Source organism: Ambystoma mexicanum, chromosome 5p, assembly GCF_040938575.1.
Source record: "Ambystoma mexicanum isolate Mex_15411 chromosome 5p, UKY_AmexF1_1, whole genome shotgun sequence".
NCBI classification, from domain to species: domain Eukaryota; kingdom Metazoa; phylum Chordata; class Amphibia; order Caudata; family Ambystomatidae; genus Ambystoma; species Ambystoma mexicanum.
In genome coordinates this window covers 83,638,933-83,660,889 of record NC_090930.1, presented here as the reverse complement: position 1 = coordinate 83,660,889, position 21,957 = coordinate 83,638,933, and the positions used below count along the sequence as shown (strand labels likewise).

General features: G+C 46.1%; 1 long non-coding RNA gene across 1 annotated transcript in view; it reads left to right on the top strand.

The window, feature by feature from the left end:
• The first annotated feature begins 8,640 nt into the window (after positions 1–8,640).
• LOC138480758 (uncharacterized) overlaps positions 8,641–21,957 on the top strand; it is a 74,406-nt gene continuing 61,089 nt past the window's right edge. Inside the window, exon 1 of the long non-coding RNA XR_011274123.1 lies at positions 8,641–8,795. This is a non-coding gene — a long non-coding RNA (uncharacterized lncRNA). The remainder of the gene's footprint in view (positions 8,796–21,957) is intronic.

Here is a 21,957-nt window from a genome sequence, read left to right as displayed (position 1 = left end):
TCTAGTGGTGATGTGGTGCCAAACAAGCTTGGCTGGTACATGGATTGACGGCCCTTGGGATGAAGCGCCATTTGGGCACCCTCGCCCCACACCTTGGGATTGGGTTTGCTGTTTGTAGGGCCAGTCTGCTTTCCTTGGTGCTCCTGGTAGCAGCTCCTGGTGGGGCTCAGGGAGAATACTGAGCTTTCTCTCTTGGTACTCTATTCATGATGATTTCCACTTTTCCTCTTAGGGTTGGTTAAATTTTCTCACTGTAAAGTGCTGCACTTTAGAGTGAGATAATTTAACCAACCCTAAGAGGAAAAGTGCAGCAGAAACAGTATGTCCATGTATTAACACAACATAAAGTGTTACAGAAAAGAAAGTGGTAAAATTCTCCTGCTTTTTCCTGCCGTTACTCCTCCAGAAAAAGAGGTGGTAATGACACTGGTTGAATTACCGCATGCATCAATTCTGCCAGCCCCCAAAGGAGCCCGAAGGACCTTCATCTGTCTTTAGCTAAAATGGTGGTGGCATTGCCAGTATTTGGACTTGATGGGATCAGTATTGCAATTGGTGAAAAACTGGTAATGGGGCCAAAAGGGGCTTGTTAATACTCTTCCCTGAAGGTGATCCATTGTCTGATGGCTGGTTCACCCACAGACATATCATTCACCTTTAATCATGTAAGCAATGGTTGGCAATGCTTGGGGAGTGCTGCGCATGCATGGGTTCACCGGTTCTATGATCTATTGCCAGCAGGTGCTATGCTAGGTCTGACGCAATCCTGCAGAAGGCAAGATGGGGTTCCATGAGAAATGCTGACTCCTCTTTCACCAGGGATAACAATTCTGGACATTGGAGGCAGGCAAGTCAATGAAGGGCTGGTACAGGCTCAGGCCAAATGTCTGTCTCAGGCTCGGTCTGAGGTCCATAATGACGCTAGAGCCATACCAGAGCCAAGTCAAGGTGGCTGGGTCTTGCCTATCCCTCGCATCTCTTCTACCAGACCCTCCCATTGCACAGCTGGGCAGTGCTGTGCTTACAATAACACTCTGGGTGCGCCAGGCCTCTAAGTACATTTCAGACTGTCAAAGTTGACATGACAGTCCTCTGATATTAAGTGAACTTTATTTGGAGGCTTTGAATAGCAATTTAATGTAGTCTTAATTAACATATCATTATCCTGTTGTGATCCTATATCCCATCCCAAAGACAACACTACACCTGGGAAACTTGGGGCTGGCCGTCCCATGAGTGTCAGCGAGTGAGCTAAGATGGCTGGAGAGAGACAATAAGATAGCTCAGTGAGTTGAGTATGTGCCCTGTCTCGGGATGCCACCTGTAGTCACACATTCCAATCCTGGCAGGACCAACTTAACAATATCTCTCAACCCACCCATATCTGGAGGTTGTCACTCCACTCACACACAGTTTAATCTCTCCCCCAACACACCACCTGTCTTCCATGGATTTCAATGGAAGTCTCCACTAATGAAAACCTTTCCTAAAAGTTTTTAAAAAATACGTTTATGTTGACCTCAAAGGATTCGCCCAACAAACACACGAAGAGTACCCGATGAAACCTGTGTTGTGTTGGATAGTCAACAGTTTCAGAGCCATGGCTAAGCACTTCATATTTTCAAGGTTATTAAATGCAGGGCCTTTACTTTTGCTAATAACAGAAATCATATAGCGCTTAGAAGAAGAATCTGAATTTAAAAAAAGCTCTAACCAACTTATCAAATGCTAAGCTCATGTGCTCTCACTCTCTATCTCACTTGCTCTCTCTATCTCTCTCTCTCTCTCTCTCTCTCTCTCTCTCTCTCTCTCTCTATCCCCCTCTGTGGGCGAGAATCACATTGTCACGTGTGCATTTGCTAGAGCCTTCCCAGTCGTTTCTCGGATCAGTGTCATCACACGTGTCCCTCAGGAATGCCCCTATAACATTAAGGGGGCATTAAGGGAGCATTGTCCATATAGAGAAAGTGAGGTGGGCATAGTCTCTTAGGAGACCAGAAGACCAGACTGCAGGGTAAACAATTGCCTCTGTTATTTTCTATTTGTGTTCATTTTTAGTGGATTTGAGTACTAAAGCAAATGATTGTGTTTAACAACAACGACAGAAAGTGGATAGAACACAAAAATAGGCATTGCCTTGGCGCTTACAGAAGTAAAGATTCGTTTTAACACTTTCGAGAAGGAAGAACATTTTGAGGCAGAGAAAGGTTTGAATATTTGGCAAGTGTTTATGGTAAACAGGGTGTATGCCTGAATCACTAAGTAAATCATTCACACAAGACGTTGTGCTCATTTCTTTATTCCCTACTCTCACCCTAGAAAAGAGTTTGTAACCATGAACCATAAATGCTCATTAAGACAGCATAAAGATTTGTATGTATGATAAAGAGGGTTCACATGTGCCATTCTCTTTAGTCTATGGGACACCTCAATGATGGGTTTGGGAATGTATGCATAATTTAAGAAGAGAAGTACATGGTACTCAGGGTAAGGGTATCTACCATTATGGGACTGTTGGCCAACCACCTCCCCAATGCTCATACATCAATAGAGTGTTTATATATATATATATATATATATATATATATATATATATATATATATATATATATATATATATGGTGATGGAGAAGGGAAATGTGTGTACTGTGAAGGCATTATGAAGTAGACACAGACAACAGGCTCAAGTTTTGTTCTCAAATGTTTTTTTTAAAGTAAAGTACAGGATGGAGTAAGGCCTAACTTGCCCTATGTTAAGGTGGGATGTCCCTACCTAAAGAAATCTAAGGATAGTCTACGTCAGGAAGTCTAAAAAAAAAATCAGTCTGTGACCAAAACCTATACTTTCCCTCACAACTTACTGTATACAATGTCTAGGGATGTCAGCATCAACAATGAATAGTGTTCAAAATAAAGTTCCAAGCTTATTCCAGCTCCTGGCTTGTAGTCAACCTTCCCTTCCCCAAGTACAAAGCAATGCTCAAACTTTCGGGGTTCCCTTCCCCTAGACTTCCATTGGTCGAGCTTTTTTATCAAAACCAGCATAGTTCCTTGGGGCACTTCCCAGTTCTTTAGATATCAATAATTCACACAGGCAGCTTGTTTCCTTCACCTCAAAATCACATAACAGGTTGTTGCCAAACTTAGCCTTCTTTATGGATAGGTTCATTGACTTCTCCACACAGGGCACTTGGTCTAGGTGCAGTTGTCAGACCACACGGTCCACCCATCACAGGTCACACAACCAATACCCCTTCTTGACTGCTTTCAATCACCATAAGGACACTGCATCTTTGTGACAGTGATCTTGAGATGATTCCCCAGTGTCAAACTCTTTTGACACTCGATTGTGGGTTTCCTGCTAACAGAGGCTTCCTTTTGAACCTGCTGTCCCTTGGACTCCTTTAGCTTTGATCAATACTTGGCTTCTTATCCTATCCCCTTCTTGGTAAGCTTTGACTTTGCCAATACTTGTGTTTTAGATAATACACTTCGTGGTATCTGCCTCCTGCACCACATTTCTGTCACTCCATTCATGAGGGCTCAACTGTTGCCTTTACTATGTTCAGTATTCAAAAGTGTGCATTATAACTTTCAGTTTATTTGGCCTCCAAGAGGACTTGTTTCTGCATTTTAAAAGTGATTGTTAGTTGATTCGGTACTCACAAGCACTTGTTTCAGCATTCAAAATACTTATAATGACTTCGGTATTCAAAAAGTACTTTTTCGGCATTCAAAGGAGAGTGCTTTTCAGCTCGTTCAATATCCAAAACAACAATTTAAAAACATTTTAATTTATTTTTAATTCTTGTAATGAACTTCACACCTCTAGGACTCAGAGCGTACATAAAAAATAAAGGACTAAACAAACAGAGCACAAAGCAGAGACTAGAATGAAGACAGGTGTCAGAGGGGAAATGAAGGATTTCTCTGGATTACTCTGGTTTCAGATTGAACAAAAGAGTAAGGGGTAATTCTGAGTTGGGCGGTAAGGGTTACCGGGCACCGGTATGGAGAACGGTGCCGGCAAAACCCTTACCCCCCAATTCCGAGGTCCCTTAGCGGGAACCGTCCTTTGCGGGTCCCGCTAAGGGACCAGGGTGCTAATTACAGGCCTGCTATTCGCGGGCCCGTAATTAGCGCCTTCCCCATTCCCATTGAGCCCTATGGGGGCTCAAATGAGAATGGGGAATGGTTGGTTGAATGGGGACTTACCGGGTCCGCACAGGTCGGAATGTCCTGGTAAGTCCCCATTCAACCAGACCGATGCCGGACCCGGTTTTGGAAGCAGCCATGGCGAAAATAGCGCCATGGCTACCTCCAAACTCGCAATGAGGCCCCTAGTCTGCTTTTTAGAAACGTCCGTAGAAGATGCACGCCTCACATCGGGCAGAAGCTTATTCCAGGCCAAGGCCACCTGAAAATCTAAAGTAGTTACACTGAAATGTGTCAGCTTGTACCTGGGTTGCTCCAATTTCTGGGGGTCGTAGGAGCGTAAACAGCGGCCTGGGGGAGTGATTGTTAGGCGATTGACTAGGTATTGTGGGGTCTTGTTATTACGACACTTGTAGCTCAGAGATAGCAGCTTGTGTGTAATCCAATGTTTAATAGGGAGCCAATGCAGTGCGCCTCTGGCCTCAGTAACGTGGTCTCTCCTAAACAGCCCATGAACGGCCCGTACTGCACAATTCTTCATGACTTGAAGTGCCCGGACATTGGTTTTATAGGTCCATGCAAGTAAACTGTTGCAGTAGTCCAGGGGTGCATTTATCAAGGCATTCACCAGTACTGATCTGTTTCTGAATGATATATAGGGGTGAATTCAGTTCAAGAGCTTGGTGGTGTAAAGCACGAATGTGGGCCATCTGTGTTTTCATAGTAAGCTCAGCATCAAGAATGACGCCCAATGTCTTAACGCTTTTGGCCATGCCAAAAAGAAAAGTGTTATATTCTGGGCCGAGTTTTTTAATTATTTGTCCAGAAGCTATGATCAGCAGCTCAGTTTTCACTGCATTAAGAGCAGGATAATTGATAGACATCTACTCTTGAATGGATTCATAGATGGAATTAATCGCGTGCACGTCCTGGATGTAACAGCCTGACAATTCCAACATGACCTGGGTGTCGTCTGCATAGTTCATAAATTGGACACCCAGATCATTCAGGAGCGCAAGAAGCGGCATGATGGAAGCATTAAACAATGTAGGGGATAGACAGGATCCCTGTGGGACTCTGCGTGTCACTGGCGTAGGAACAGAGCTAAAGAATCTGGTTCAGACTCAAAACCCGGGATATAGGCCGGTAGATACAGACACTCCTAGAACCTCTGTTACTTGTGCATATTAAGTAGCTTTGGGTTTTCACCCTAAGTTAGTAGGGTAATCCAGACATGGTATCCTTGCTCACTATTCTTTGAGAGGTACAACTCCACCTCAATGACGAAGCCCAACCAGGCCAAAACACATGTCTGGGGTTGCTAATGGTACTCTTGTTCAGAAGAGAATTGACTGGCATTTTGGCGCTGGACTGCCCTTGGGCAGGACAAAGACTGATTTGTAGTGGAAATGTCTTTTCTGTGAAAGGATGGTGAGGTAAAAAATCTAGTTGAGACTCTAACGCGGGATATAGGCCGGTAGATAGAGACACTCCCAGAACCCCCCCCTTACTTGTAGGAACAGAGCTGAACATTGAATGTTCAATGCGCATTTACCTGCCAACCTGGTGGTTCCCATTCACTCAACGGTGAGAGTTTACGGCGTGCCGTGGTCTCTGCCACTTTGGGTTCTCGCCTGCCCGAGCGGGAACTCACTCCTCTCCTGGTGGCTTGCAGTGACATTGCTCCACAGCAATGCTCTGCCTGCAGCCCAGGACTTCTGTGACCACTTTGCTTTTTCATGCCGGTCTTCCACACACAGTCTGCTACCGGACTCCCACTTTCTTTCGCAATGTTTGTTGCTGCATAAACTCTGTACTGCTCATCGGGTCTCGAGCATTCCATTTGCCACCCCACTTTTTGGGAGTTGTTGCCCCAGCCTCTGACTCTGCATCCCCATCTTACACTACTTCCACAGTTGACGCCACTCAAAAACAGAGGTTGCATTTTAAAGTGCCTACACTATAATTATTCCAAGAAAGACTAGACCGCTCACGGTCAGAACAGCAGTTCTGACTTCTTCGCGTGTTCCTCCTCATCCCAGCACACATCTGTGGCAGGTCTGTATTAATAAAAGGGGGCTGATATGTGTTTGTCACTTTCAAATGAGGGTATGTCTTCCAAGTTGGTCTCTTCCTCATCTTCCTCAGTGTTTAAGTGATGTCTCTGAAGGACAGTTTGATGGGAAGAAAAGGGAAAGGACTGACAGTATTCTACAAAGGCTTGATGTTCAGTGTGAAAAGGGAAGGAGGGGATACCATGTCTCACCCATGTACGTCCTCTCCCCACTCCCCAAGTTCCCTCCATCCTGGTGACTCCCCTCACATATCCACCCTTAGAGTCGGGATCCCAAAGCAATGGCCATTCCCTGGCCACCTGAGACGAGCATCCAAGGGGAAAAGAAGTGAGGATGCCTTCAGGTTCCTCACAGTACATAGTTTCCAGAAAATAGTCTCCATCATTCTTACTATGCTGCAAACTTGAAGTGGAATTCAGAGATTTGGAACTTTCTGGAAAGAGGCTCCCTAGGATTGTAAGTAACAGTTGTAGAACCCTTGTGGTGAAGTTTGAAAATACAATAGAATGTTCTGCAAGCAGAAAACCATGGCAGGGCCATGAATTACCTCTATACAAGTCAGGAACACATTCAGAACATGTTTTCGAAGAAGCACCTCCTAAGGAAATGTCCTTTACCTGGGATTACCACTAACCAGGCTGATCATTGTGCAGAAATTTTCATCAGGTTTCCCGGTGATGGGCTTCACAAAATGCCTTGGGGCCATGAACTTACATGAAGGTGTTCTGCTTGAATGATGAAAGACAGGCTTGTTCTTCCTGATTCTTCTCCATCGGCTCTCCCAAGGGATGGGGGTCATGTCATTTTACACGTCTTCCCTTATTACTGTTACCATCCTACATTCTCACATCCCACAGGAACTACCACCTCCGGGAATAAGCTGACATCGCATTCGGATGCCATTTTAGTGGATGGATCCAAAAGACCTCAAACATATTCACGGCTGGTGGTCATTGCACCGGCTTTAGGCAATGGAATGGAGCGTACCCCGGGTTGCCGTGCCTAAATACACTCCACGGGTATAATCCCTCTAGATTATCAGCATGCACAGCAGGGATCAGCAGTTGTGGCTGCGAGCAAAGTACATGAGTCCACAACTACTAAACAAAAGAGCAGAGAGAGCCCCTAGTGGCCTTGCCACTCGGCCCGCTACATACCCAAAGTGATGCAGGTGGATTTCCCGCTGTAGTGAGGATAAGGATGGAGCTTCAGCACCCCGATCTACCCATGGATTCAGCCGGAAAATGGCAAAGAGGCTGGAGAGTTGCTCTCTCACACACACACGCCATTCACTGTTCTCATGAAAAGGAGCTTAGGTGGAGACCGGAAATAACATGTTTTATGCAGATGGACACTACTGAACACAATCTTGATTCAAGTCCAGATCTAACAAGGACATCTCCAGATGGCACGTGATCCACTGCAGTGTTCACCCCTAGCACCATATGGGTGGCACTTGATTTCCAGTGACTGCAAAATTGCAAACATGTCCAACCTCAAAGTATTGCTTGCTGATCTTCCTGCTTTACATGTAGAAAACGTAAAAGGAAGAGTTACCATGGTGTGTCTGTCCCAGATGAATTCATTGCAGGAGTTTCATCAGGGCCCTCACCACAGCTGCTCACTGTGACGTTATCACCTGTGGGTGGGGTGGGGAGTGGGTGTCCAGACCAGGAACTGCAGAAGAAGGAAGGTTTTGCAGATCCAAATAGAAGTGCATTGTGGGTCTTAATGAGTCACATGGAATGAGTAGAAAAGAGGTACAACATGTGTTGCAGTGATCTTTGACTTGCAGACATTCACATGACCTCAACATTGTACAGTATAGATATGACAGGCATAAGAACTCATCATCAGAGGCACACATGTGCCAGGTACCAGAGGTACTCCATGCCTGCACTCTGCCACACAACACGTCACTGTTAGGAAGCGCTGCGAGCAGCCACATTAAAAGATGCCAAAAAACACATTGGAGCAGATTGAGCATTCTGAATGATTGTGCATTTGATTTTACATTTACATGATTTTCCCATGATGAAATGAAGTTGGTTCAGTTTATAAGCCTCCATCGCACATGCAAAGGCTGGTGCTAATGTCGGGGGGCCTGCTCCCCCTCTCTGGAACAAAACATCATGATGGTGAGCCTGTGCAGTACTTGGAACCCTTGCCACATGCCCTGCTGTTTCTGTATTGCCTTCATCAGAGGTTTGAGAAATGCATGGTGTTGACACATGTTGTTCCTGTGCAGGGCACTTGCTCCACCTTTGCCCACACCACCGAGAGGTGAGATGTTGATCATGGTGCTGAAAAGGTACTGATTATGGTGCCAACAGTCACTGAACTTCTGCAAATGTAATCTATAAAGCGATTCCCTCAAAAGGTGGAAGAAGCGAGAGACAGAGTCGGCTGAGGTTGGCGTTCCACCCATCGATGGAGACCTTGCCAGGGTCCTTAGAGTGAACCAGCGCCCTCCATCCCACCGAGATGAAATCAATGGTCATAATGCTGTCCCTCCTGGGACTGGGCACATGCATGAAGCTGGGTGAGAGCACAGTGCCTTATTGCGTAAGTCTGTCTTTTTGATTCATATAATTATGTGTGTTAAAGAAAAGGTGTACCTCATGTTCAATGCCACAGCTGTACCAACTGCTAGTTACGGTGTCGAAATATGGGGTCACTCGTGTATAACCCCAATTCAACATAAAGAAAATCAGTGTCTGCGCTGTTTGTCCGGTCTACCAGTGGGTGCTCCTGGAAGCAGGTTGGGGCTATATCCCTGACACCTTAAGCCAGCATCCACTACTACTGTGGGCAAAACTGTGGTGTTCCAGGGTGACTGAGTGTCATCTTTCACATTGGCTCAAAAGGGACCTAATGATATCAGAGGTGGGGCTTTGCAGCCTATGTATGTATGTATATATATATGTATATATATATATATATATATATATATATATATATATATATATATATATGTATATATATATTTATATATATATCAACTCATATTTTCACTGGGTGTCAGTAATTCATTAAGGCGTTTGAGGAAGGGGCAATTACTATTTCAAAACTTTAAATCTGTTTTCATAGAGAATAAATAATTAACCCAGCGAAGCTGTGAAATGGCTATTTTCTGGTGCACAGCCCACAGCTGAGCTTGGAGAATTATAGTAGCTGGTTTGGCAGCCCACGTAAAAGAGGTTCAATATTGAATTTTAGAACAAATCTCCTACCACTCGCCTCAGTGGTGTCTCGTGGGTCTAGGAGTAAGACCCAGGTCCCAAGACCTTTTTGTGCCTATGATGGCACTACGGTGGGTGACCTAATTCATTTTACATGTATTTGTCCTATTTTAAAGATACATAGAAGAACGTTTCTTTTACCTGTGTTATCTTGTACAAGGTTCGCAGGTGGGTGAGGCCAAGATGCTGCTGTTTTCCCTTCCATGTAAGAATGTGGCAGGTTTTATTTATGGTTTGATTGAAAATGCTTTATAATCTGCATTTTATGAGACGTTTTAGAGAATTGTATATTGTGTCTTTAATATGTACTTTTATGAAATTAACATTTCGAAATAAAGTTCGTTTGATTTGATTTGACTAGGGGTCTACAGGATGTGCTCTATTTGGAGACGATCGCCTATACATTGCTCCCCATCCAGAGACCCCAGGATGCTTTGTTTTATTGCATATAGAGGGGCACTCGGCTAAATTCCGTGGAACGATGGGGGGCCTTTTTTTCAGTCTAGGGATTCTATGCAGGGCCATTTTATTGGAAAGTGCCAGGCATGGTCAATGGTAGTCTCTTGGGAGCGTCCTGAAGGAACAGACATTCCCTAGCTTGTGTTAAGTGGCCTCCAGGTAGACAGGTGAGTATGGATGATCATTGCCAGACAGTGCCAGTTTGAAGTGAGACACATGGAAAGGAAGGCTCCCTGGAAAGTGCCGTGCAGAATTCCACAGCCACACACAGATTCTAATGGCAGTACAGTGTGGGGGCAACACAATGATATTGATATTGATATTCTATTTCTATCGCGCTCGTACACAAGTGTTTCAGAGTGCGACCAAGCAAAGGGAGGGGAACCAAGGAGAACAAAAACAAAAAAAAAAACAACAATCTTACTAGGCCCAGTGACATTAAGAACGCGTAAGTGCATGGAGAAGGGAAAAGGGGGAAAGTGTGTGAAAGTGGGAGAAGTGGAAAGTGCAGAACAGAAGAGAGAAAATAATAAGTTAAGTAAATGAATAAATGCAGGCAATGAAAAACCGGTAGTGCAGCCAGCAAGTGGCAAGTGCAAGATTAGTCAGATAGGGTATATCTGATAAGTGCAGAGGAAGAGTAGGCGACTGTATGGGTACAGATACAGAACGCAGTGCAATGGGAGGCCCAGAGACGGTGCAGGAGGGAGGCAAGGTGAGCAGGTAACTGGGCCCGAAGAACAGAGGGTGTCTAGGTGAACAGTGCCAAGAGAGAAAAACAGGTCAGCAGGGGAGAAGAGGGGCAAAGGCAGAAGCGAAGAGGAAGGTCTTGAGGTGCTTCCGGAACCAGAGATGGTTCTCCTCAAGTTTCAAGGTGGCTGGTCGGCTGTTCCAAAGGGAGGCCCCACCCGAAGACAGAGATCTGCCCCCAGCTTGTTTCTTTGAGTGTGTTAGAGGTAGAGGAGCGACGGGCTCGAGAGGGGAGGTATTTGCAGAGGGATAGTTGAAGGTATTTTGGACCCAGGCCCCAGAAAGCCTTTTGGACAATGCAGAGGGTTTTAAATGTAATCCTTGCATCCACTGGGAGCCAATAAAGTGATTTCAGAGCTGGAGAAATACGATCCCAGGGCTTGAGGTCAAGGACAAGTCTGGATTAGTTGTAAAGGGCAGCGAGTGGAGGCGGGTAGATTTAGAAAGAGGATGTTACAGTAGTCCAACCTGGAGAGAACCATAGCTTGAGAGACAGTGAGCTTCTGGGGGAAGGAGAGGAAAGGCAGAGTACCTCTAAGGAGGTGGAGTAAAATGTTTGACTTTTTAGAGACGTCAGAGATGTGTGCAGAGAAGGAAAGTGTGGAGTCAATGATGCTTCTTGGCCTCGCAGATGGGGGTAGGGGTAGGGCCAAGGGAGGCCGGCCAGAGAGTAAGGGGAAAGGATGGTGAAGGTGTGCCGACGAGGAGGATCTCAGTCTTGTTGGCATTTAGGCAAAGATCATTGGCAGTACACCAATTTTGAATGGCAATTCGGAAATCAGAAATGAGGGAGGGAGATGAGGTGGCCGAGGGCAGCCTGAAAATGAGTTGAGTGTCATCAGCATAGCACTGGAAGTTTGAGCAGAAACTGGAAATGCAGTCGGCGAGAGCTGACAGGTATTGGTTGAAAAGCCAGGGCGAGAGGATAGAACCCTGGGGAACACCACAGGTAGAGAGGGAGATCGATGAAAGGAAGTACCCAATTTGTACCTGGGAGGGTCGATCCAAGAGGAAAGAGGCCAGCCAGGCCAGAGCCTGATCGGTGATACCCAGGTTGTCATGGAGACGGTTGAGCAGGGTGGTGTGGTTGACTGTATCGAAGGGAGAGATCAAGTAGGATAAGGACAGAGGGAATGTTACAGTCAAGGTTGGAGAGCAGATCTTCACAGATGTTCAGGAGAGCAGTTTCTGTGCTTCTGGCAGCTCTGAAGCCAGATTAGTGGTCATTGAGAGAACAAGCAGCATTGGAATGAAAGTTTAGCTCAGAGATGGCCAGCTTTTACAGGAGTTTACCCAAAAAGGGAGTAATGGAAATTGGGCAATAGTTAGCCGGACAAGAAGGATCGGCTGTGGGTTTCTTGAGCAGAGGATGCACAATGGAGTGCTTTAGGAGGAGGGGAAAGATCCAGAGGCAAAGGAGAGGTTGCAGAAATCGGCAAGGGCTGGAGCAAGGGTATCAATGTGGTCCTTAAAGGTTTTAGAGGAGCAGGGATGGACTTGTTTTGATGAGGCTTTCATAAATTGGATTTGTCTAGCGACCTTTTCAGGGGTGAAAAAAGGAAAGGAGGAGAAAGAGGGTGGGGGGGTAGCTGGTGGAGGGACAGTAAGCAGAGACAGAGAGGGGAGAGGAAGGGGAGCAGAGGAGAGGGTGGACAAGATGTCCTGGTGAGCGGCAAGGACTGCAGCAGGGTTGGCCAGCTCCTTGCAGATTTTAAAGAGTTCAGCCAAATTGTTAGATGCCGCAGAGACACGAGCTTGAATGTGGACTCTCTTCTTGGTGCAGACAGGCAGTGCGTATTGCCTTTGGAGCAGGCGGCAGGCTAGTTTGTCAGAGGATAAACAAGAAGCCCTCCATTTCCTCTCAGCCACCCTACACTTACATTTAAGTGTAGCTAGGTCAGAGTCATACCAAGAATTGCACTTGGCTTTGGACTTCAAACAGATGCTCATGATAGGGGCAAGAGTATCAAGAGTATCAGAAATAGAAGAGTAGAGAAGGGACAGGGCTGTGTCCGGGTGTGAGTCAGTCAGAGGACGAGTAGGGGAGAGTAGGTGGCAGCGAAAGCCTCAACTGACACGCTCTTCATGGGCCGGATGTCCGAGAAGGTAGGTGGCAATGTTGGGGTAGGCTTGGCTTGGGGCAAAGAGAGTGAGAGATGAGAGGAGAGGAGGCAGTGGTCACTCCCGGAGAGTCTGGATATACCAGGTGAAGAGTAGGACCAAATATAGAAAGTGCAGTGTAGTCTGGGAGTACTAGGTGAAGTGTAGGGCCTAATATAGAAAGTCAGATGTAGTTTTGATATGCCCGGTGATATGTGGGGTTGGTTATACACAATTAGGAGTAGTCTGGATATATCAGGTGAAATGTGGGACGGCATATAGAAAGTAAGGTGTAGTCTGGGTATACCAAGTAGAGTGTCGTTCTGGATGTATGAGGTAAAGTGTAGGACTGGATATAGAAAATGAGGTATAGATCTGGATGCACCAGATGAAGTGTAGCACTGAATATACAAAGTGAGGTGCAGTCTGGATATGCCAAGTGAAGTGTGTGGCTGGATATACAAAATGAGTAGTATCTGGATATACCAGGTGAAGTGTACGGCCAAATATAGAATTTGGGATGTAGTCTGGATATGCCAGGTGAAGTGTAGGTCCAAATGTAGAAAGTGAGGTGTAGTTTGGATATGCCAGGTGATATGTGGGTCTGGATATCCGAAGTAAGGTGTAGTCTGGACATACCAGTTGACTTGGTGGGCTGGATATACCAGGTGAAGAGTAGAGCCACTTATAGAAAGTGCAGTGTAGTTTGGCTACACCAGGTGAAGTGTAGGGCCTAATATAGAAAGTGAGGTGTAGTTTCGATATGCACGGTGATGTGTGGGTTTGGATATTCAAAGTGAGTATTAGTCTGCATATACCAGGTGAAGTGTGGTATTGGATATGCCAGGTAATGTGTAGGGTTGGATATAGAAAGTGAGGTGTAGTTTGGATATGCCAGGTGACACGTGGGGCTGGATATCTAAAGTAAGGTGTAGTCTGGATATACCTTGTGACGTGTGGGTCTGGATATACAAAGAAAGGTGAAGATGGATACACCAGGTGAAGAGTAGGGCCATATAGAGAAAGTGCATTGTAGTCTGGCTATACCAGGTGAAGTGTAGGGCCTAATATAGAAAGTGAGGTGTAGTTTCGATATGCACCATGATGTGTGGGGTCAGATATTGAAAGTGAGGAGTAGTCCGGATATACCTTGTGACGTGTGGGTCTGAATATACAAAGAAAGTGAAGATGGATACACCAGGTGAAGAGTAGGGCCAAATATAGAAAGTGTAGTGTAGTCTGCCTATACCAGGTGAAGTGTAGAGCCTAATATAAGAAGTGAGGTGTAGTTTTGATATGCACCGTGATGTGTGGGGTCGGATATTGAAAGTGAGGAGAAGTCTGGATATACCTTGTGACATGTGGGTCTGGATATACAAAGAAAGGTGTATTTTGGATACACCAGGTGAAGAGTGGGCCAAATATAGAAAGTGCAGTGTAGTCTGGCTATACCAGGTGAAGTGTAGGGCCTAATATAGAAAGTGAGGTGTAGTTTTGATATGCACCGTGATGTGTGGGGTCGGATATTGAAAGTGAGGTATAGTCTGGATATACCAGGTGACGTGTGGGGCTGGATATACATAGTGAGGTATAGTCTGGATATAAGCACTCCCTGGGGGAAGTAAAAATCCCAGAGCTTCAACTAAACGCGAAAAGTAACAGACCCAGATGTGTGGGCTATCCTGTCTCAGGTATTAGTTCAGTTGTTTCGAAACATAAATATATTCAAAAGCTAACAATCAGCATAACATACATACAGCATTCAATATCCCAGTTCTCAGTCCTGGAAGTTTCCATCCTTCTGCTTACCCTTTCTATTCCCCTCATTGACTTTCACCCTTCCCTCTGCTAGCTTCAACTGGTCTCCCTCTACACTATCAAAAGCTCTACGCTCAGCGCCTGCTCTAACGCTTACCTCATTTCTTTCACCAATGTAGCCTTAACATTACAATTTGGGTTGTTCTGTAAGTCAAATTTGGGTGTGTTTTGAATCCGCAATTTGGGTTGTTCTGAAAGTCAAATTTTGGTGTGTTTTGAAAGTGCAATTTGGGTTGTTCTGAAAGTCAAATTTCGGTGTGTTTTCCACATCACTTCAGGTCCTAAATTGTAACCGGCTAGCCCAGTGACTGTTCCTTACAGCTTCTCTTGCATATTTCACCTACTGCCTCCTCTCTCTACTCACTCATGGTGTTATCTATCTCTCCTATCTACTCCAACTGCTTCTCTATCAACTATCCTTCCCTTCTTAGTAAGTCTGGTAAGAAATTCAAAAAAGGATATCTTGGCTTCAAACCCAGGTCTCCCCATCGCTGATACCTATTCTAGTGCCTCTGCCAGACAAACCCTCACTCACATTCTCTTTTTCATTCCTTCACCTGATCTATGGACCCCTCATATGATCTCTGTGCTTTGTCCTGTCTCCTCCTTTCCCATTAATGGTGGCACCTGCTGGGAAGTCCTCATGGCTCTCTTTGACTCCTCCAGAGTCATCATTAATGTCTACCTAAGTGGCACTGTCATGGTGCAAGGCCCTCAGGATATTGCCTAACTTTGTATTTCTAGCTTCACACATCACCTGGTATATCAGGACTACACCTTACTTTGGATATCCTGCCCCACATGTTGCCTGGCAAACCAAAGTACACCTCACTTCTCTATTAGGCCCTACACTGCACCTAGTATAGCCAGGCTGCACTGCATCTTCTATATTTGGCCCTACTCTTCACCTGGTATATCCAGACTACACCTTACTTCTTATATCCAGTCCCACATGTCACCTGATATATCAGTACTACACCTTACTTTGGATATCTTGCCACACACGTCACCTGGCATATGAAAACTACACCTCACGTTCCATATTCAAACCTACACTACACCTCGTATACCCAGACTACATCTCACTTTCTATATTCGGTCCTACACTTCACCTGGTATATCCAGACTACACTTTGCTTGCCATATCCAGCCAACACATCACCTGGCATATATATACCTACACCTCACTTTGTATATCCGGCCCCACACTTCACCCAGCATATCCAGATTGCACTTCACTTTGTATATCCAGCCCTACACTGCACTTCGTATACCCAGCCTCACACAACACCTGGCACATCCAGACTGTACCTCACTTTGTATATCCAGTCCTACACTTCACCATGTACATCCAGACCTACATCCCACTCCGTATGTCTAGCCCCACGTCACCTGGGATATCCGGACTGCACCTTATTTTGGATAATCTTCCCCACAAATCACCTGGCATATCCAGATTACACCTCACTTTGTATTTCCAGCCCCACACTTCACCTGGCATACCAAGACTACACCTCACTTTGAATATCCTGACCCACATTTCACCTGGCATATCCAGAATACACATCACGTTCCACATTGTATAAGCGGCAATTGTTATGTTCAACCCTACAATGAAGTCCAACCCTACATTTATCCTAGTACATACTTCCCTACATTCTATTGGTTATAGACTAGGGCCAAGACGAAGCTCGGGGCAACAGGTTTGTCTTGGAAACAAGACAACACAGAGCAACGCAGCTACAAATCCCTGTTCCCTGCTTACAGACTGCATGTTATAAAAGATGAATTCATTAATATTTGGCACTACCCTTCTTATATATATGTAACCCTGCACACTAGGAGGCCCCGGAAGTCTGGTTAATAGGTCCCATCCAGGAGCTGGGATAAAAACAGGAGGATGGATTCTCTTGACTCCTTCCATAAAGGCCTTATTCACTGGTGTCTTCCACCACAATACTTTCTGTTGTGAAATAGTGTAGTCTGAGAGGGCAGCTAGGTGAACCTTACGGGAGTCAAAATTCAGCCCTGAGTCAAGCACGTGAGTCAGGTACAACACAATGTGGGTAGGAGAGCAGTCAATGGGATTGACGCTCTTGGCATTGCACCAGATAACAAAGCGTTTCCATTTACTAGCATAGCAGTATCTGGTATTTGCTTTTCTTGCTTCCCTAAGAATGTCCATGCATCGCTGAGGAAGTTGGAGGTGTCCAAACTCTTTGACCTCAGGAGCCAGGCCGCTAAGATCAATGTTTGCGGACACAGGTGAAGAGTCTCTGCTTTGTCCTGCGACAACTTGTTGTAAAGGCAAGGAAGTTTCACTGGGGGAGATAGAGACATCTCCATCAGATGAGCGAACCAGGGTTGGCGGGCCTACATGGGGGCCACCAATATCATGGTTACTGGCTCCTGGTGCATCTTGTGCATTATCTTTTTTGAGAAGGGGAGTCAGGGGAAAAGCATAGACAAATTGTGACCATGTATTCCAGAGTCCGTTCCCCTTGGAGCGGTTCTGAAGGGTATCTGGAGGCGTAGTCTTGGCATTGAGCGTTCTACCGAGTCGCGAACAAGTCGGTCACTGGGAAGCCCCATTCTGCGAAAATGTTGGAGACAATGTCTTTGTGTAATCACCATTCATACTCCATGGGTAGTGGACAATCTCTGATGAGAACCTCTGCTAGAAGATTGAGTTCCCCTGGAACATGATATGACAACGGGAACATGTTTTGTTTGAGAGCCCACTTCCAAATGTTCTGGGACATTTTGGATAGCGCTGGAGAGTGTGTGCCCCCCTGCTTGTTCAGATAATACATGGCCCTGGTGCCGACCATGAGGATCAGGACCGTCTTCCCCTGCAGTTGTGTCTGAAATGCTTTCTGTTCTTTGAAAACTGCAAGCAGTTCCAACAGGTTTATGTGGTTGGATGCTACATCTGACAACCAAACTCTGTGCGCTGATTGTTGAAGCAGGTGAGCTCCCCACCCTGTGTGAGAGGCTTCTGTAGTGAGAGTGGCTTCCACTGTGGGGGTGGTGAAGGACTTCCCCTTCAAGAGGTTCTTCCTCAACCACCACTGCAGCCGGAGAACTAGGACCGGCAAGACAACCACTAGATCGTCCCACTGTCCGATGGCCTACACCACTAGCTGTTGAGCCACTCCTGCATAGGATGCATGTGCAAATGCGCGTGAGGAACCAAATAAATGTATGATGCCATCATTCCCAACAGTCGCATAGCCTTGCATACCGTCACATCTCGACTGGCTACATAGTGAGGGATCTGAAACAACATGTTTTGGGCCCTCTCGTTGGAAGGGAAGACAAGGCAGTCCCTTGTTCGAATTAGAGCCCCTAGGAATTGTTTGACTTGGCTGGGGTCTAAGCTGGACTTCTTCTCGTTGATGCAGAATTCCAGGCTGAATAAGAGGTCTATCGTATTTTGGGTATTTGACAGGCATGTTTCGGAGGAATCCCCTGTTATGAGCCAGTTGTTGAGCTGAGGATAAACCGGGATGGACAACCTGCGCAGTAATGCTGCTGCCACTGCCGGTACCTTTGTGAATACCCTTGACGCCGTGGCTATGCCAAAGGGTAGCACCTTGAACTGATAGTGCTTGTCCTGTATCATGAACCTGAGGTATTGTATGTGCTCTAGGAACCTTGAAAAATCCAGTGTTGCCATGTAATCCCCCTGTGTGAGCAGGGGGATTACTTCCTGCAGAGTGACCATACGTAACTTGTGGGGTTTTACACATTTGTTCGCTGGGCGGAGATCTAATACAGGGCGCATGGTGAGATCCTTTTTGGGTACAAGGAAGTGCACTGAATAAATACCCTTGTTTACCTGTGGAAGAGGTACAACCTCTATCCTCCCTTCTCCAGTAAGGTCTCGACTTCTTGAAGAAGGATGTTCAGATGGTCTGGCGTCAGTCATCTTGAAAGTGGAGGTCTGAACTTTGGGGACCGGCAGAACTCTATTCAGTACCTGTCTGCAACAGTCTTCAGTACCCACTGGTCTGTACTTATCCCCTCCCATGCTCGAAGAAAGGATGTTAGACAGCCCCCGACCGGGGAGGCATGGGAGGGGACCCGGATCTACAGGTAATTTTGCACCAGAGGCTGGGGAGCCTCTAGGGGTAGAGTTCCGGCCCCTTCCTTTCCCACTTCACTGACCTCTTGGGGGATACAGGGTGGTGTATCCGCTGGTTCCTTGTTTAGAGGACCAGTTATTTACGTTGGCCATGAAAAAGGCATCTGGAACCACACCCTTACCTTGTGGAGGGATCCATATTCTTCAGGGTGTTGTGCTCTTTTTTGCAGTCTTTTTTGTTGACTGCCTTTCCGAATAGGTTGGATTCCTCCACTGGCTTATTTATAAGTGAAGCTTGAGTTTCTGGTTTGAAGACAGAGTTTTGAAGCCACACATGTCTCTTCAGGAGGATGCCTTGAGCCAAGGACCGACCCGCCGTCTCAGCTGCATCCAGAGTATTCTTTAGGATACTCTGGTTACCTTGTCTGTCCTCGGTTATAGTGGACAGAAGACGAGCCTGAAGCAGTTCAGGTACCTCCTGCGGCCTTCCTGTGACGTGGCCCACTGAGTGTCAGTATAGCTTGCTAGCAAGTGGTATTGTTAGTGATGCGCATAGGGAAAGCCTCTGCAGCCGTGATCCTCTTACCTTGGGCGTAAAGTCTTTTACATTCCTTGTCCCGGGGTGCCTCGCCGGATGACAGGGCCCTTTTCCTGGTGGTAGTCACTGCCAGTGAGTCTGGGATAGAATGGCCCCGGATGAAAAGGGGGTTAGAAGGGGAAGGCCAAAAACAACTTTTCCACTCTCGGATTAACGGCTCTTTTGAGTGCATGTGTCAACAGTGAGGGAGCCAAATGCTTCTTGATCGAGTTCTGAAGAGGAATAGCCTGGCTAGCCGGTGGTTTCTCTTTAAGAATGTCCTTGACAAAATCAGCCTCAGGGACAGGTTCATCGGTGGCGATTTTCAAATGTTCTGCTGCTTTGTGCAACCTGGCGTTGAACGTCATTTGGTCATCCACTCAAGAGGCCTGACAAATAGGGGTGGTTTGAGGGGAATCCAAACACAGGGCATCAGGATCCAGTGATGGATTGAGAGACTGCCAAGGTTGGGGGTCACCCATATCAGGGTTGTCCCCCCACCCCTCTATGGAGTCATGCACATCCTCAGGGTCTGTGAAAGGATCTTCATCCATAGTGTAATGGTGCACAGGGACCACCTCCTCAGTGAAGTTGTAGATGTATTCATACTCCTCAAGCGGGGGGTCAAAGATCTTCTGAAACTGAGCCACAGGGGGGAAAAAGGCGCTCTTCCCGGGGTCTTCTGGGCGCGGGCTGCTCTGAGGGGGTTACAAATCTATCAAGTCTCTCCATACATCTTTCAAATCTTTCCCTAGTCCAAACAGAAGACCCAGAGGGCTTTAGGGATGGAAAGGGCTCCTGCGAATGCCTGGGTGTACATTCCCCAAAGCAGTGCCTAAACTGTGCCTTGCAGGGCCAGGGACTGACGATGCGGAGCGGGAACGCTCCACCGAAAGGTCAATGACCTCTGAATCGGAGGCCTGATCATCACTGGGGCCCTTGTCGCAATTGGCTGTTGTGGCAGCGGGAGTACCAGACTCGGCCTTAGACATCCCATAGGCCGCCCACCGCTTATCATGACACTCCTTCAATGTCTTTGGACAGAGGAGCTTGCAAGCCGCACAAACTTTCTCATTTTAATCGAGGGGCACGCAATAGTTACAGCGTGTATGCTTCTCTTTCCAAGGAAATTTGCCTTTGCAAATGGTGCAAATCCTAAAAGGTGTCCTCTCCATAGCTGAGGAAATGAAAAGTGACGAAGACCAGAGAACTGCCACCCGCCTGCACTACCTCCAGGCCACCATCTGCACTAAAGGTCTGTTTTTGTACCCGTACAGTCCCCCTCCCACGTTTCTTCTGCACTTATCAGATACACCTTTCTGACTAACATTCACCTGCCACTTGCTGGCTGCACCACCATGGTTTAAAGCCCTTATTTATTATTTATTCTATTTAATATTAATTAATGTTTTCTCTCCTCTGCTTCACACTTTTCACTCCCCCCCCCTTCCTTGCACTTTTCCCCCATTTTCCTTTCCTATGTACTTGCGCTTTCTTAAATGTCACTGGGCCTAGTAAGATCGCTGTTTTTTTTCCCCCTGTTTTTTCTCTCCCTTGTTCCCCTCCCTTTTTGCCTGGTCACGCTCTGAAACACTTGTGTACAAGCGTGATATAAATAAAATATCATTTCATTTAATTTCATTTCATTTGAAAGAGAAAGGAAAGGGAAAGGCATTCTCAGATTTAAAAGAAATGTCCACCCGATCCCACTCTCCCTACTGTGTAGGCCGAACTGAAGGCCCGACCGGATCACCGTCCGTCGAAGGCCCGTGGAACTGTCTTCGGCAGCGATCAGGAACAACCGTCGATGAGGAAGGACGGTAGGGTGATGTTGAATAACAATAATTATATTCGACCAACGGTCGATGAAACAAATAGCAATGTCTATAGACGAGCTCCGCATAAGGCGACAAGTATGCTGGGAGGAAAAAAAACATCTGAGGGACCTCGACGTGTGAGGGATTTTGGGTACACTACATGTCATGTTAGGGATAGTGTTACAGGCACGCCCATGTCGATGTCCCCTTTCGATTCTCGAAAGACAAGATGCAATACTCCACGGTTACCACTAGATGTTGACTATATGCACATCATGTGATTCTAAGCAGATTAACAAGCATCAGAAATGTATTATTCATATAATTTGTTATATCAAGCACTTGAGTCAATTGTCTATGTCCTGATCTTAATTTCTGTCGATATATGAAGCATATTGATTGTCTTAATGTACCCCACAATTTTCTGAGTGGAAATGTCAATGTTAAAATGATGAGTTCTTTCAAGGGGAGACGTGCAAGGCACACTCTCCCATCACAACTCACATCTAAAATGAAACATGTGCAGGGCACTCACTTCAGACTGAAAAACAAAGGTTTTTCTGGTTCAAGGCAGGAGGTCTAAAGCTATTTAACCTGTGGAATTCCACGTTAAGCAGCATGGAGTAACAGAGAAATTCCACGGTCAAAGGCATACTTCCATGGGACCTTACAATTCACATTGAGGACCAGAGCTACTCTGTGTTATGTGCCATGCAATAACTGTAGAATGTCATAGGACCATCCATGTAGCAGGGACTGATATATTGTCAATGTTGATGTGAGAGCAAGGGATTCCAGAAAATGTGGCACCCAAAATGACAACAATGACTAATGTCACGAGACATGAAGGGCAAGAAACAATCATTGACACTTAGGC